Source organism: Phacochoerus africanus, chromosome 16 (genome assembly GCF_016906955.1).
Source record: "Phacochoerus africanus isolate WHEZ1 chromosome 16, ROS_Pafr_v1, whole genome shotgun sequence".
NCBI lineage: Eukaryota > Metazoa > Chordata > Mammalia > Artiodactyla > Suidae > Phacochoerus > Phacochoerus africanus.
Window position 1 is genome coordinate 27107444 of NC_062559.1, and position 17123 is coordinate 27124566.

At 33.0% G+C, this 17123-nt stretch overlaps 1 pseudogene; it reads right to left on the reverse strand.

Annotated features, from left to right (window-relative positions):
- Positions 1–8347: 8347 nt before the first annotated feature.
- Positions 8348–17123, reverse strand: part of LOC125117320 (ADP-sugar pyrophosphatase-like) — a 57685-nt pseudogene continuing 48909 nt past the window's right edge.

Here is a 17123-nt window from a genome sequence, read left to right on the forward strand (position 1 = left end):
CATGTTAGAATCCTAGAGAACCACTACCTCTGAGGAAACAACATTTTAAAACAGTAAAATTGAATACTTGAAAACAGCGGTAAAACATTGCCTAAAAAAAAATAAACCCAGGTCAATGACACTGTACTTCCAAAGAAAAACAGTGAAAAAAAAAAAAAAGCTTCATTATTATCAACTAACACGTTCAAGGAAAATAAAATGATAACTGTTATGAATTTACCACTCAATCACATGTATTTTATAACAGACACTTCTTCCCTAAGAGCATACGGATTGTACATAAATAGCCATAGTTAAAATAGTAATTATCATTATTATAATGTAATGAATGATACCCTTTAAAAAGTATTATATATAATACTAAATAACTAAATATCAGAAAATATAACAACTTAATTTTGTATGACATAACCTGTAAGATGAAATTTTATGTATTCAAAGCTTACAATATATAAATTCTAAAATGTGGAATATAATTAATTGACTTTTAAAATAAATTAAACATTTTACTATTTATTTTTTGTCACCAAAGTATCCATTTGGAAATTTAAGAGAAATACTAAAGCATTCTAGAATTCAGATAGTTTTATTTTGTAAATCAAAACCATTATGAATAAAATTTTCAAAATCTAGGTCATATATTTTATGGGTACTCAGAGCATAATTTTATTTTTAAAATACAGTGAATAGAAATGAGATATTCTTCCTACTTATACCATTTCTATGTATATATCATAGAGTTTATTGCATTTGAACATATATTTTAAAGTTTATTTTGAAATTGTTTGCTTATACATGCTAAATTTTTGCATTATCTATTGTATTCTCCCGAAAAATTTACCTAGTGTCAGTTCACTAGTTCTTTCATTTTATTAACCATTACTTATAGATATGAACATCTGATTCTATATTAGATCCCCTGTAAACTAGGAAAAAATATAGGAAACTAGGAAAAAAATATTAAGTACCTTACTGTTTATAGAAGAGAGAAATGAAAAGGAAGCAAGCAAGCTTTTTAAGGAGTGACGGATGTCCAAATTCAAATATTTGAATAATTTATCATACCTAACCCATTCATCTAAAACAAATTAGAATGCCAGGAATGCCCCAGTGTGTCTCCCAGCCTGCACCAGGGTGCTGTTCCAGCCCCTCCTGCTCTGATGCATCTCTCCACTAGGGCAGGGGCTACTGTTGTCATCAAGTACACATACGTAGAGTCTGGGAGGCTGGGATCTGACCCTGCCTCTGATCAGGGCTGAGGCAATAATATATAGTGCCTCATGTCCCTACCAACATTTAGAAGGAGAAAACTGGCCCCAGGGTGGAGAACAACATCTCTGGCAGGAACTAAACCAGATCAGTAGTGTGGCACTAACCTCTTTAGCCCTTACCCAGCCTCTAACCAAGGTGCAAATACCATGGCAAAAAGTGAAATAAGCACAAAAGTGGAACCCCTGAGCCCTCAGGCCTGGACCACACCCCAAACCAAGGTGGAGACTGACACCACACCTGGGAGAAATCCAGCTCCTGCCCCTTTGGTCCCAAATTGCACCCCCAATAGGGTGGTGAAAGTTACTGAGCATAGGAGAAGCCCCTCCTTTGCAACTGATTCTAGCCTCTCAGACTCCAGCCCTATCTCCTACCAGGGAAATGACTGCCAGCACACCCCAAGGGAAGATGTGATCTGTGCTTACTTTGAATCCATCTCTCCCACCAAAGCCACTGGGCACACATAGACTATGTATGAACTTTTTCACAAAAGGTCACATTTTCAAGACAAGGATAAGAGAATGTTTCACTTAATTTCAAAGAGAGAGAAAGTTAAACAGAATAAGATAGAGGAAAATGTTTCAAACAAAGACAAGGAAAAAAATCAGAAAAAAACTTATAATAAATTAGAGGCATATAATTTATTGGATAAAGAATTCAAATAGTAATAAGAATGCTCACTGAACTCAGGAAAAGACTGAACACAGTGAGAATTATAAGAACTAGAAAATACAACAAAGAACCAGTCAGAGCTAAAAAAAAAAAATAACTGAAATGAAAAACACACTAGGAAGAGTTGACAGCAGATTAGGTGATAGAGAATGCATAAGCAATGTGGAATACAAATTAAGGAAAATCACTCAATCAAAACAGCAAAAAGAAAAATGATTTTTTAAAATGAGCATAATTTAAGGAACCTCCAGGACAACATCAAGCATACTAACATTTACATTATATGGGTCCCAGAAGGAGTAGGAAGAGTAGGAGTAGGAAAGATGTTTGAAATTATGGCTGAAAAATTCCCCAATGAAAAGGAAACAGATAACAAGTATAGGGAGCACAGAGAGTTCTAACCAAGATATGCACACCAAGACATAAGTAAAAGGGCAAAAGTCACAGAAAGAATTCTAAATGCAGGGGAAAAAAAAAAAAAAGGTCCATACAAGGGAACCCAATAAGGCTATGAGCTGATTTTTCAGTAGAAATTTTGCAGGCCAGCAGAAAGTGGCATGATATATTTAAAGTGATAAAGGAAAAATATACAGCCTGGAATACTCTATCCAGTAGAGTTATCATTCAGAATTGAAAGAGATATAAAGGGTTTCTTAGACAAGCAAAAACTCAGGGTTCATCAAAAGGATGTTCTTTAGGTGAAAAAGAAAAGGCTACAAAAGAAATAGGAAATTATAGGAAGGAAAATTTTTACTGGTAAAGGCAAATATATAATAAAGGCTATAGATTAACCATTTAAATAAGCTAGTATAAAGGTTAAAAAACAAAATTTGTCAAATAAATTATAACTACAATAAATAGTTAAGAGATAGACTTGACATAAAATATAACATCAAAAACACAAAATATGAGGGAAAAGTAAAAAAAAAAGTAGAGCTTTTAGAATATGTTCGAACTTAAATACCTATAATTTAAAACAAGTAGGTCTAGTGATAGGTCAACATATATGAATTCCATGTAAACCACAAATCAGAAACATACAATAGATATACAAAAATTAGAGAGAAAGGCACACAAACATAAAACTAAAGAAAATTATCAAATCACAAGGGAAAAGACTAAGAGAAAAATAGCAAAGAACTATAAAAACAACCAGAAAACAAATAGCAAGATGACAATAATTACACCTATCATAATCACTTTAAATGTCAATGGACTAAATGCTCTAATCAAAAGACATAGGATGGCTGATTTGATTAAAAAAGAAGACCCATCTATTTGCTGCCTACAAGAGAATAAGTTCAGCACTAAATACATACAGACTAAAGGTGAAAGATGGAAAAAGATATTCCACACGAATGGAATCAAGAAAGCTGGAGTAGGAATACTCACATCAAATAAAGCAGGCTTTAAAACAAAATCTATAATAGAGGTGAAAGTTGAGCATTATATAATGATAAAGGATCAATATTAAAAGGGGATATAATGTTTATAAACATATATATATGTATTTTAGGAGGACTTAAATATATAAAGCAAATATTAACAGACATAAAGGGAGAAATTGATAATATTACCTTCATAGTAGGGAAATTTTAATCCCACTTACATCAAAGGACAGATTAGTCATCCTAATGACACATTAGACCAGTTAGACTTAATAGGTATCTACAGGACATTCCATCTGATATTAGAATACACATTCTTTTCAAGGACACATGGAAAACTTTCCAGGATAGATCACATGCTTGGCCACAAAATAAGTCTCAAAAAATTTAACAGAGTGAAAATCACAGAAAGCATCTTTATCAATTATGATGGTGTAGAAATCAATTACTGGAAGAAAAATGGGAAAAAACTCCACATATACATGGAGACTACACAAAAAGACACTAAACATCAATGGATCAACAAAGAAATCTGAAAGTATCTTGAGACAAATGAAAATAAAAATCCAACTTTCCAAAATTTATGGAAGGCAGTAAAAGTAGTTCTAACACAGAGCATACTTCAGAAACAAGAAAAATCTAAAATACACAATGTAAACTACCTTCTAAAGAAATTAGAAAAAGAACAAACACAGCCCAAAGTCTGCAGAAGGAAGGAAATAATAAAGATCAGAGAAGAAGTAAACAAAATAGAGACCAGAAAAATAATAAGAAAAATCAATTAATCCAAAGCCTGTTTTTTTTTTTTTTTGAAAAGATAAACAAAGTTGATATGATTTTAGCTGGGCTAATTTTAAAAATAAAAAGTAAGAGTGGGCCCAAATAAATAAAATAAGAAACAAAAGAGGAAAAATATAAACTGCCATCACAGAAATACAATCATAAGAAAATACTATGAACATACACATGCAAACAAATTGGACAGACTAAAAATGGATAAATTCTTAGAATTCTTCAAGATTGAATCAAGATGAAATAAATAATCTGAACATATCAATTAATAGCACTTAAACTGAATCAGTAACCAAAATGCTACAAACATATTTCAAGGACTGGATGGCTTCACAGGGGAATTATAATAAGCACATTAAAAAATAATTAAAACCTATGCTTCTCAAACTATTACAAAAAATTGAAGAGGCAGGAACACTGCTATGTTCATTCTATGAGGCCACCCTTACCCTAATACCAAAACCAGACAGACATTGCAAAAAAAAGAAAAAATTATAAGCCAATATCCCAGATGATAATAGATATAAAATACTCAATAAAATATTAGCAAAATGAATACAACAATATATCTTTTTTAGAGCCTAGTAATATTCCATTAGTTTGCTCTCTGTATCTATGAGTCTATTTCTGCTTTGTTATATTGATTCTTTTTTGTAATATTTCAGTTATAAGTGAAAATATACAATATATACAATATTTGTCTTTGTCTGATAAACTTTACTAAGCATAATACCCTTCAGGTTCATCCATGTTGTTGCAAAGGACAAAATTCATTTTTATGACTAATATTCCATTTATATGTATCATATGATAATATGGAATGGAATGTTACTCAGCCATAGGATAAATATATATGTGTGTGTGTGTGCATGTGCACATGTATGAGATTGTATACCCTGATCAAGTGGGATTTATCCCAGGGGTGTACGAATGGTTATATACCTGCAAATAAATGAATGTTATAAACCAAATTAATTAAACAAGGATACAAATCACATAATCATCTCAATAGATGTAACAAGGGCATTTGACAAAATTCAATACCCATTCATGCTAACAATTCTCAACAAAGCTGGTAGAGAGGGAATATTATTAAAGGCCATCTATGACAAACCCACAGATAACATCTTATTCAATGCTGAAAAACTGAAAGCTCTTCCTTTAAAATCAAGAACAAGACAAGGTTGCCCACTTTTACCATTTCTATTTAGGACAATATTGGAAGTTCTAGTCACAGCAATGGACAAGAAAAAGAAATAAAAGACATTCAAATTGGAAAGGTGGAAGTAAAACTAACACTATTTGTATATTACATGATACCATATATACAAGACCCTAAAGTCCCACCAAAAATATACTAGAATCAATGAAAAAGACTGATAAACATTTCATTCTAACTTGTTAGAGATCATTTTTGCATTTTTAAAATTTTAATCTCAATACAAAATCATATTATGATGTGCCTTGATGTATGTAGGTAGCTGTACATTCTGCCTGGTATTCACTGGGCTTTTTAATTTGATAACTTATCTTTCTTCAGAATTAGCAAATGTTATTCTACTAATTTCTGACATTTACCTCCTTTTTCTTTTATGTTCTCTTGTGACTCTTATTTGATGAATAATGGGTTTTTTGATTATCCTCCATTTTTCCTACTTTTTCTCAAATAAATTTTTATATTTGTAATTTTGTACTGAGTTCAGGAAAGATCCTCTGGCTCAATCTTCTGGATCACTATTTTCTCTTCAGCATTTTCCATTCAGCTATTCAGTCCCTTTATTGTTTTTTATTCTTTTTTCTCCTTTCCTACACCTGGACTTTGATTTCTAAGACATCTAATACTTTTCTTATGGATGGACATACCATTAAAAAAAAAAAAAAAACTTTTAGAAATGCTGAATAAGCAGCTTTCTTAAGAAAATATTATGTGGAAAGACAGACTGTGATGATTAAGAATTGAAAAATTATTCCCATGAGTTTGTCTCAGAACATGAATTTTTTTCTTCCTTTTTTTTTTTGCTTTTTAGGGCCACACCTGTGGCATATGGAAGTTCCCAGGCTAGGGGTCAAATTGGAGCTACAGCTGCTGGCCTACACCACAGCCACAGCAACTTGGGATCAGAGCTGCATTTGCAACCTACACCACAGCTTACAGCAACACCAAATCCTTAACGCATTGAGCAAGGCCAGGGATCGAACATGCATCCTCATGGATCCTAGTCGGGTACATTAACCGCTGAGCCACAAAGGGAACTTTCAGAATGTGAAAAATTTTAATCACACCTTAGCCAATTAATTTTACTTATAACTTCCTTTTAGTATATGTAAGCTACAATGCATTTTTAAATTTATAATATATATTTATATAAAATAATTCATATGACTAATTTTTAAAAAATAAAAATTTAAAGTAAAAGAAATAATTGCGTCATTTAAAAAATCGTGTCTTTGCTTTCAGTGGCATGTAAAATAGTGGTGAATCATAGATTCAGTGAAATACCACCTTCAAAGTTAATGTCACAGGAAAGGACAGCCACTTACTTAAAACTAATGATGTAATATTATAAATTTTGCAATTAGCGTATACTTAATTTATTAATAGTAATTGCTTGGTTTCTATGCAAAACTACTGTTGATATGTCTGACCCTATATCCTTTTAGTGCTATATTCAAGCTATGCCAAAATGGCAAATTTATTTCAAGTGTATTTCATAGAGTTAGCATTAAGCTTTATATAATCTGCTTACTTAAGTAAAATCATTAATCTTTTTATATTACTCAGAAGTCTCTTTTACTAGGCCATGGTCTTAAATAGGTGAATAAGTATACAAAATATTTATTTTATATGGGAGTGATACTTTGAGTGTGTGTGAGGGGAGTCTAAAATCTAGAAGTTCCATGTTTTGCTTCTTATCCTGAATTCCATTTGAGCTTGGCCAGATGAAATATCTACTTCAATTAAATTTCAAGCAAACTCTGTTTACCCTGTAAACAGTAAAACATTTGATTCTAAAGAGTTTTATTTTTTCCTATGTTGTTCAATCATTATCCTGGCCCAGTGTCCACAGAAAGTGAAATCATCACTAGGCTACTTCAGCTTCTTGGCAAAAGAATAAGAGGTCTACTGGAGTTATAAATATTGGGGCAGGGGGAAGAGAAAATGAACACAGATAATTAGTCTTAGGTACAAACTGGAGTTGGTACTGTAAGTGGTAAAGCACCAGTTTTGACACAAGGAAGAATCTTAAAAAGGTTCTCCCTTTTCAACTATTTTCAGGTTGTTGTCTAGGAAATCCTGACTGGTTTCAATCTCCCTGTAGGAGCCTAAATCTGACACTAGGAATCAAATCATGGCAGAAACTTGGTCCTGCTTTACAGTCAATTTTAGGAGTCATTAAATATAGTGAAGTTCAAATGTGTCTAGAAGGTGAGAGTTAATTGTTCAAAAATGGAGTGTGATGGTTAATAATTAACCAAGCTGACAAGTTGGTATACTGTGTTGGATAAACATATTAACAGAAGAAGGTGTTAAATCTAAGAGGCAATCTTCAGATGTCATTCACAAGTAGCTCTCTATGAATTAGGGTGTCTTTCTCAAAAGTCTATCTTCGATGTTTCCTATTATAAGTAAATTTTTCTTAAATCATTGGTTATAGTAAGGACAATCATTGCTTTGCCAGCATCCATACATAAGACAAAGTTTGGAATTTGTGTTTGCTCTTATATGACTCCAGATATGCTAATGGCTTCCATTCTTTGCAAACTGTAAAATGTCTCTCTGCCTTATAACTGGATTTCTGGGGAACTTTCCTAGTTGATGACAGAGCCCTGTTTCTGTTCTGCATCAACTTTCTTTTAGGCAAAAATCCTAGGACCCAGGTGTCTATCATTCCCATTAGCTACCCTTTCACTTCAGAAGCGTATGCCTCCTTCTACTAGCATCCAACATCCTTCCCATACCTATTATGTTCTCAATGCTAGCTTAGCATCAAACCAGATTTGACAAATAACATTGAACATGATCTCATCTTTTTGGCTTCTTCTCAGGGATGATATGTTCTGTCATTGTTTGAGCTACCACTTGAATATTTTTTTTTCACTCTGTATTGCTTTTATTTCACAGAAAAGTTAATTTCAAATTGACATTAAACTAAGCTGAATACAAAATCTTAGTAAAGGAGGGCTGGTGGCCTCATTTACAAAAACATGGCCACTGCCCTTTGCCCTTAAAATTTTAGGACAGGAATTTCAAACAGCTTTATGTTTGATGTTTCGGCGCCAGAGCATTGGAAAAGACGCTGGCATCCTCTGTCAGATGTTCTTTAGTCACTATAGCAGTGAGTCTCTTCAGAAGTTAATTCTCTGGCAAGCCAAAAAAAAAAAAATTACTTCCACAAATTCTCCACTCCCCTGGCTTTGGCCTAGGTTTTGCATTTTCTGTATCATCCCCATTAAGAGTTATTGTCACAATGTATGCAGTACTATTGACAAACTTGGATCCATACCTACAGCTGGAAAACGTTCAGTACCATCACCTTTATAGCCAGTTTCCTCCTCAACTCCCAAGGAACAACTGCTTCTGGGCTTTTATTATCAACTGTGAGACCTAGAAATTCTAGACTGTAGCCTGCCATCAGCAGTCAGAACCGTTTCACCAGAATGATATACTCATAATAAAGAGTTCTTTGCAGCACTGGGATAACTGCCACACCATCAGCCAACTATCCTTCTTGATTATGCGTTTCAATGTTTCCCGAGTTCTAGTTTTACCGGTAGGATCCATATACATTGCTTCCTCATGCTTGACCCCTTTTCCTTCTGAAATAAACTCATTGAAATAACAGACTATTATTTTGAAATAAAGTTGTTGGTTCTTCGTTTCTCGTTGTTAATATAATTAGTTTTTACAGTACTCAGGCAAGAAGTTCATGTCCAAGGTGTGGGGTGAGGAGAAAGATATTCCTTTGGGATGCAGTTGATAAAAGAAAGGACCAGTCTGAGGTAGCGCTCAGGAAATGCCAGTGCTACACAGCCCTGCTGAGCCATTTTAGATTTCTCCAGAACTATAAGGTAATTGGTATTATTTTAAGTCACTAAGTTTGTGTGGTAGTTGGTTAGAGTGGCAATGGGAAACTAATACAGATGGGAAAGGACATTCTAAGAAGAATCTCACAGACTTGAGACCTAACCTATTCAGAGAATGAAGGGAGCTTTGGAGTGTTTTGAGTCCACAGTCTGGTAGAAGAAAGGCTGGGGAAGAGAGATCAATCAAGACAGGTAAGGTTACTGAAAGCCAGGCAAAGGTCTTTTGCATTTTTAAAGCAGATTTCTGTTTTATAAAACAACCCTGGAAGTAATGAGCTGGAAACACTGGAGGTATAAGACCAAGAGGATTTTTCTATTCTATGTGATTTTACTATATTCTAGCCATATTAGCTCTTCACAAATGCTTAAATTAAATGAGTAGAAGAGGATAGGTTTAGTTATGTCTAATAATATTCTCTACCACGCTTTTTTCTTTGCTCATAATGATTCTTCATGTCCTTTTCTTTCATATAAGAATGAGCATGAGAAATCCTTATAATAAAAGTAGCAGTGTACAATTTCTCCCAGAGAGCTTACTATACGGTACCTGTCTCTGTTATTTAATTTAACTTGATCTGCTAAAAATCAGGCTTGTAAGGGCTCATATGTCATATTCATTAAAGTGTCATACACTTTAAAGAATTTCATTCCAAAGAGACATAATCCCTTCGATGAGAAGAAACATTTTTATGCTATAAAATTAACAAGTAGAAACTAACAAATGCACAAGGAACAAAATCAAATGCATTTTAAAACAGCATTACAGATCATTTTTGCCTATTCAACTCTTTAATAACGCATTTGGGGAAAAATGAAACTGGTTTTAGTTGAATGTAAATAGGTATTTATTTATTTAAAAAAGTTTTTTTGTCTTTTTGTCTTTTTAATGCTACACCCTTGGCACATGGAGGTCCCAGGCTAGGGGTCCAGTTTGAGCTTAGTTGCTGGCCTACACCACAGCCACAGCAATGTGGGGTCCAAGCTGTTTCTGCGACCTATGTCACAGCTCACAGCAACACCAGATCCTTAACCCATTGAGCTAGGCCAGGGATCGAACCTGCATCCTCATGGATACTAGTCAGGTTCATTAACCACTGAGCTACAACAGGAACTCACATTTTTACATATTTTAAAGAAATAATTCAACAAACATAAAAAGTATGATATCACAAAGATGTCGCCTTATAGTATATATTAAATAAAATTTAAACATTACAAATAATCTAATATCTAACATTATGGTGCACAAACACTATTTAAAATATTATGCATACACTAAACATAACAATTAAGAAGAACATATAGAACAATAAAAGTGGCTGCTGTAGGAAAAGATGAACATATCAAAATATGATGAGCACTATGATAACAAAACTGTGTTTATATGCAGATTCTGGTATGCCAGAATGAAATGGAATCAGTGTGGCAGAATTTTTTTATTTTCTTTTACATTTTTACGGTGAAGGTTTTTTTTTTGAAGTTATGAAATTGTATTTACAATTAAAGCAGTAAGTATCTTTACAGAAAATGGGAAATGCAGATTTATCTAAAAATTTTTGAAAAATGCAGAAAATTGAGACAAAATTTGCATCTTTAAATATACAACTATTTTTAAATGTGTTTTATTTAGATTTAGTTTTAAATATGGGAGTAGCTATATTTGAAACTATATACTGAAATGTTTTTATATAAAACAAATCACTACTCCTGCTTTTAGGCATAGCATTATTCTGGTCCTATAACCTGCTTCATGACATACAGACATTTCTCCTTCTTTCCGTTAATTTTTTGTATTTAACTAATACTCCTGAAGTCTATAAGAAATCCCTTGGAGAGGTTTAAGTATCCCCAGAATAGTCAACATGGTGGCTGGATTCATAGAGAAATTTGTATGATCTAAAAAGGTTTAATCCTGACCTAGCAACTCTGGTTTTCTAAAAATTCACTCTTCATAATTTCTCTTCTTATATGGTATCTAGACTGCTAATTCCATTTTCTGTTCTAATTAAACTGGCTATAAAATTCACAAAATGCTAAAAATATTGTACGGATAAGAGGCACAATTGTCATATTCCTGGTTTTAATATTCATGACTAGTGTCTTCTTAATTTATTTTTATTTTTTATGGCCACACCTGCAGCCTATGGAAATTCCTGGGCCAGGGAGCCAATCCTAGCCACAGCTCAGCCTAAGATGAAGCTGCAGCAATGCTGGATCCATTTAACCCACTGCACTGGGCCAGGGATCCAACCTGCACCTCAGCAGCAACCTGAACTACTGCTCGGGATACTGTCCACAGTGGGAACTTCCTAGTGTTTTACTTTCATTATGATGTGTGCAATTAAATTTTGGTAAAGATCCTTTACTATATCTAGGCAATTTTCTTTTTTCTTTTTTTAGCCGTGCCTATGGCATGTGTAATTTCTCAGGCCAGAGACTGAACCCACACCACAGCAGCAACCCAAGCCACTGCAGTGACCACACTGGCTCCTTAACCAGTGAGCCAGAAGAAAACTCCTGGGCATTTTTCTTATAGTCCAAATTTTATTTGAAATGTTTTTGCAAATTTATCAAATATTTTTTAGGCACTTAACTATATGTTTATAAAATATGATTTTTATTAATTAGATATCTGGAATTGGAATTTAAAAATGTGCATTTTTGTAATAAACCTTAGTTGATCTTGGTGAATTATTTAAATATTAACTGATTTCAATTTGCTATTACTTTAATATTTTTGTATTTAAATTCATAACTAAAATTTCTATGTATACTTCAGGTACTATATTTGTCAACCTGTGACGTTACTCTAATAATGCCTAAATATTTTTTGGGTGAGCTATAAGGATTTCTAGAGCACTGAATATTTCTAGTCTATGATACTTAATTAAAACTCCCCTCAAATCACATGGGTCTCCTACATTATTTATTAATGGGTATTTTTAAAACCCTCTCTTGTAGAGAATATGGTTATTATTGTAAGTTTAGGTGTTCTACATCTTTTTTGCATCAAATTTAGTCATTTATTGAAAATTATCCACTTTCTCTAAATTTCCAAATGTTACTATGGTTCTTTTAGTACTTGTTCTGTTGTGATTATATAGTCTTTCTTCTCTCAGTCTTACTTTGGTATAATTAATTTTTTCTTTACGCAATAGTTATTTGTCTATTTTACTTATCTATAGATAATATTTTAGTTTAGCTTTAAGCCTTTTTTTGTTTAAAGTTCCATTAATTTTATTCTTTAGCTTAACTCGTTGCATCCTCCTAATCTTATATTTCATATTATTGAGCTTACTTTGTCTTCACCTTTTTAATAATGTAAAATTAGATTCACTTATATTCCATGGATTATGTAAGAAACGTCATTCATTCTTTAATTTCCAGAGATTTGCTAGTTTCAAGTTTACTTTCTTCCTTGACCTAGGTCATTTGACTACTATGAATGAAGACTGCTCCTTCTCAGGGTCTGCATACTTACTTCCTTTTCTCCTGCAAGTCTTTTCTCAACTGTCATTTCCCAGTTAAGCTTTCCTTGACCACACTCCTCCTCCACCTTGTACTTTATAATCTTTTCTTCTACTTTTTCTGGTAAGACTTATCATCAGTCAAAATATTATATATTTTAATTATTTTTAATGGTCCATTCTTACTGACAGAAACTGCTTCAAGAGGGCAGACATATTGCCCAAGTTTTTTTTCTTGCTGTACCCCTTGACTGCAAAACACTTCCTTGCTCAAAGTAAACATATACATTTCTGAGTTGAGTGAATGAATTTTCAGATGGAAAAGGGTTTTGTTTATTTGCATGCTGTTGATCTTCTTACCTCCTGACTACTGCTAAATGGAATTCAATATCAGAATTACCAGTGCCAACTTGTGAGAATCTGCAGAAGAAATTATGTAGAACTAAGTTCTCAGGTCTTAGAGAAAAGTTTGCAGCATAGGACACTATTGTTTGTACTGCTTGGAGAAAATGTGGATGAAAGCAGATAAAAACTCAGTGATCTGGAAACAATTTTGACTCTATAATGGAGCCCATGATGGATATCAGCTTTATGTCCCCTGATTTGCCAGGTCAATAACTTAGGAGACAGTCTATTGTTGCCTACTTATTTCACACAATACTAGAATAAACAATTTCTTTCATTGACTCCACCAATAAAGAGGAAGGTTTGGAGTGCTGGGGTAAGGAAGGAACATCCATCTTTGCCTAACCTTGAGAGTAGAGGCCCCCCCTCAGTACTCTTTATAAGAGATGCCCCAACTTGTCAAAGGAATTGTAGCCAACTTCCTATTTTTCACTATGTTGTCTTTCTTTTTCCCTCTGCCAATCAATCTACCTCACTAAATGAACACTCATATACTGACTTTTTGGTGTGTTATGCTATATTATATGCTTTGAAATGAAGTCCATACAAATTCACAGGCTGGTTAAGGGGCCAGAAAGATAGCTAGATGAACATGCAATTATTGTGCTGCTAAAACTAAGAAAATAAACATAAAATAAACTTGTTTGTAGAACTTAATACCAATTTCTTAATTTTAAAAACATACTTCTGTAATATAAGACTTGGAAAGGAAAATAGAGATAATATTCCATATAAATAATAAAACATGCAATAGAATAAAAGTAACTTATAAAATGTTACTAATTTTTAACTAATAAAATAAGACAAAAAAGTTTCTCAAAATTCAAATGTAATAAAAAGAAACAGATGGTACAGAAGAAGGGAGAGAGGGAGAGAATGGAAAAAGAAAGGAAGAGAGAAGAGAGAGAGAAGAGATCGGGGGAGAAGAGGGAGAGAGAGAATGAATTAGGATAAAATCATAGCAGTAAGAAACATGACCCCATTATTTGCAGTATATTTAACTGCTTTCTCAATCTTAGAATACACAAAAAAGTTTCAAAATTACCAACATGAATTCTACCAAAAAATCCAATTAACCATAGTTTTATATTTGCTTAAAGGGTTGTTTGTATTTAACCTGAGGGCACAGAGTCCAAATACAGTTCTGAAGATTTACTTGAACTTGTTCTTTCTCTCACTTCATGGTGAGGGCAGTTATATCATTTATGTAAATTCAGTTTGGTCCATCTGTTTCTGTTTGAATTCCACTTTATTGTACCTCTGCCAGAATTGCTCATTGCTTTTATTCCTCTGTCTCCCTCTGTCTCTCAACCCCCTCTGGCCATCTAAAATGTTAACATAATTCCAATACTAAGAACCATACAGTAATATATACACACAGAACTGACACACCATGACCTCCTTTGATTCCCTCTATTCTTTCACTATGTTCTCATCCACCTCCCTAGAGGTAACCAATCCTCTACAACTCTGGTTTACCACTCCTACTTTTCTTTTTACGGAAGAGACACAAATATTTTCTTCTCCCCCCTTATTTTTTAATAAAACATGAATAATTTTATAGATTTTTTTGATTTTTCAACTTAAAATATGCTCCATATTTATGCTATATTAATTCAGGAGATATTATTTTCACAGTTGCATAATATATCATTGTGTCTGTTGCCTGCTGATCGATCGATTGATCTACCCATTTTATCTACCTATCTATCTGTCTCACTGATTTAGCTAATCTACTATGTTTGGGCATTGCTCTAATTTCCCACAGCTTATAAATTACAAACAATTCTGAAATGTAATGAGGGTATATTTTCTGGTTAAATTTGTGGAAGTGAGATTACTGGGTGAAAATATAATATGTAGATTTGTTGGGTATTACCAGTTTTTTTCCTTAGGCTTGTGCAAATTGGTATCAGTCAGCAATTAATGGGAGTATCTTTTTCTACACAGCCCCACTACAGAATGAGCTATAATCTCTCTCCTTCCCTCTCTCTCCCATATCATCCATTCATCCATGTAACCTAAATTTTGCCAGTCTTCTAAATGAAAAATGTATCTCAATATTTATTTACATTTCCCTTATTAGACTGAAATTAAATGACTTTTCACATATTTAAAGGCCTTTTATATATATATTTTAAAGTCTCTGTTTATGTGTTGCCTATTTTAGAGTTTTTAAAGCAATTTTTGGTGCATACAAAACTTGAGAAAGATAAATTTTGCTCCATTGTAGTTCCTCTGCTCCTTTGTCAAAGATTAATTGGCTGTATTCATAGCAGTATATTTTTAGGCTCTTAAATTTTTCCTCCATCAATATTATACTCTATTGATTACTGTAGCTTTAGTGTAATTCTTAAGTTCAGGTAATGCTATCCCCCATCTTTAGTCTTCTACTTCAATGTTGCGTTGGCTAGTTAAGTTTTTCTACTTCTACATATAAACTTCAGAACCAGTTTGTTGATATGCACAAAATAATTGCTGAAATTGTGATTGTGGTTGAATTAAATCTATAGATCACATTGGGAAGAAATGATATCTTGACAAACATGAGAATTCCTATCAATGAACATGGACTATATCTCTATTTAGTTCTTTGATTTCTTTAATCAGGGATTTTTGGTTTCCTCATATATATCTTAAAATATTTTGTTAGATTTATTCCTAAGTATATCAATTGTATGTATACTAATGCAGATTGTTTTAAATTTCAATTACAGTGTATAGAAAAGTGATTGGCTTTTGTATGTTAACCTAGAATACTGAAACTTTACTGTAATCTCCTAATAGTTCAAGGAATTTTTTGTCAATTCTTTCAGAATTTATGCAAAGAAAATCACATCACCTGCAAAAATAGTTTTATATCTTCCTTTCTAATCAGGATATATATATTTTTCATTTTCTTTTCTTATTGCATTAGCTAGAAGTACCATATGATGTTGAAAAGTAGTGGTAAAGGGGACATATTTGCCTTTTCCCCTGTGTTAGTGGGAAACTTTCAAGTTTCTCATTATTAAATATGATATTAACTATAGGTTTTGTTGCAGTATTTTTTTAAATCAAGTTGATGAAGTTCCTCTTATATTATTTGCTGAGTTTAGATCACGAGTGTTGTTGGATTTTGTCAAATGCTCCTTCTGTGTTTATTGATATGATAGTATGATTTTTTTTCCTTTTAGCCCATTGATATTATGAATTAGTTTAACTGATATTCAAACCAGTCTTATTTACATCTAATATAAATCTCACCTAGTCATGTTGTATAATTGTTTTTGTACATTGTTGGATTCAATTTGCTAGTATTTTATTGAGGATTTTTGCATGTTTGTTCATAAGAGGTATTGGTCTTTTTTTTTTTTTTTTCCTGAAATGTCTTTACCTGCTTTTGGTATTAGTATACACTGGACTCACAGAGTGACTTAGGAGTGTTTCCTTTATTTCTATCTTATAAATAAGATTGTAGAGGATTAGTTGAATTTCTTCCTTGTATGTTTCATAGAAGTCATGAATCAACCCATCTGGAACTAACGTTTGCTCTTTGGGGTTTCTGAATTGTTAACATTCACTAATTTGTTAAAAATTAATGGAGAGAGTAAAATAGATTTTTTGTTTTGTTTTGCTCTGTTTTTTGTTTGTTTGTTTTGCTTTTGAGGGCCGCACCTGTGGCATATGGAAGTTCCCAAGCTAAGGGGTGAATCCGAGCTGCAGCTGCCTGCCTATGCCATAGCCACAGCAACATGGGATCTGAACTGCATTTCTGATCTAACCCACAGCTGGTGGCAACACTGGATCCTTACTCCATTGAGCAAAGCCAGGGGTCATGGATACTAGTAGATACCTCACAGATACAAGTCAGGTTCACAACTCACTGAGCCACAAAAGGAAATCCTGTAAAGTACCTTTTTCTCTTTTTACTTATTGGAAATAACACTCATGTTTATGCATTACACTAGTTCTAGGGTTAATATTACATAGATTGCAAGTGTTGTGTTAAGAAATTAAATATCAATTACTATTTTCTCAAGGTTTTTTTCTCCCCCTGGAATAA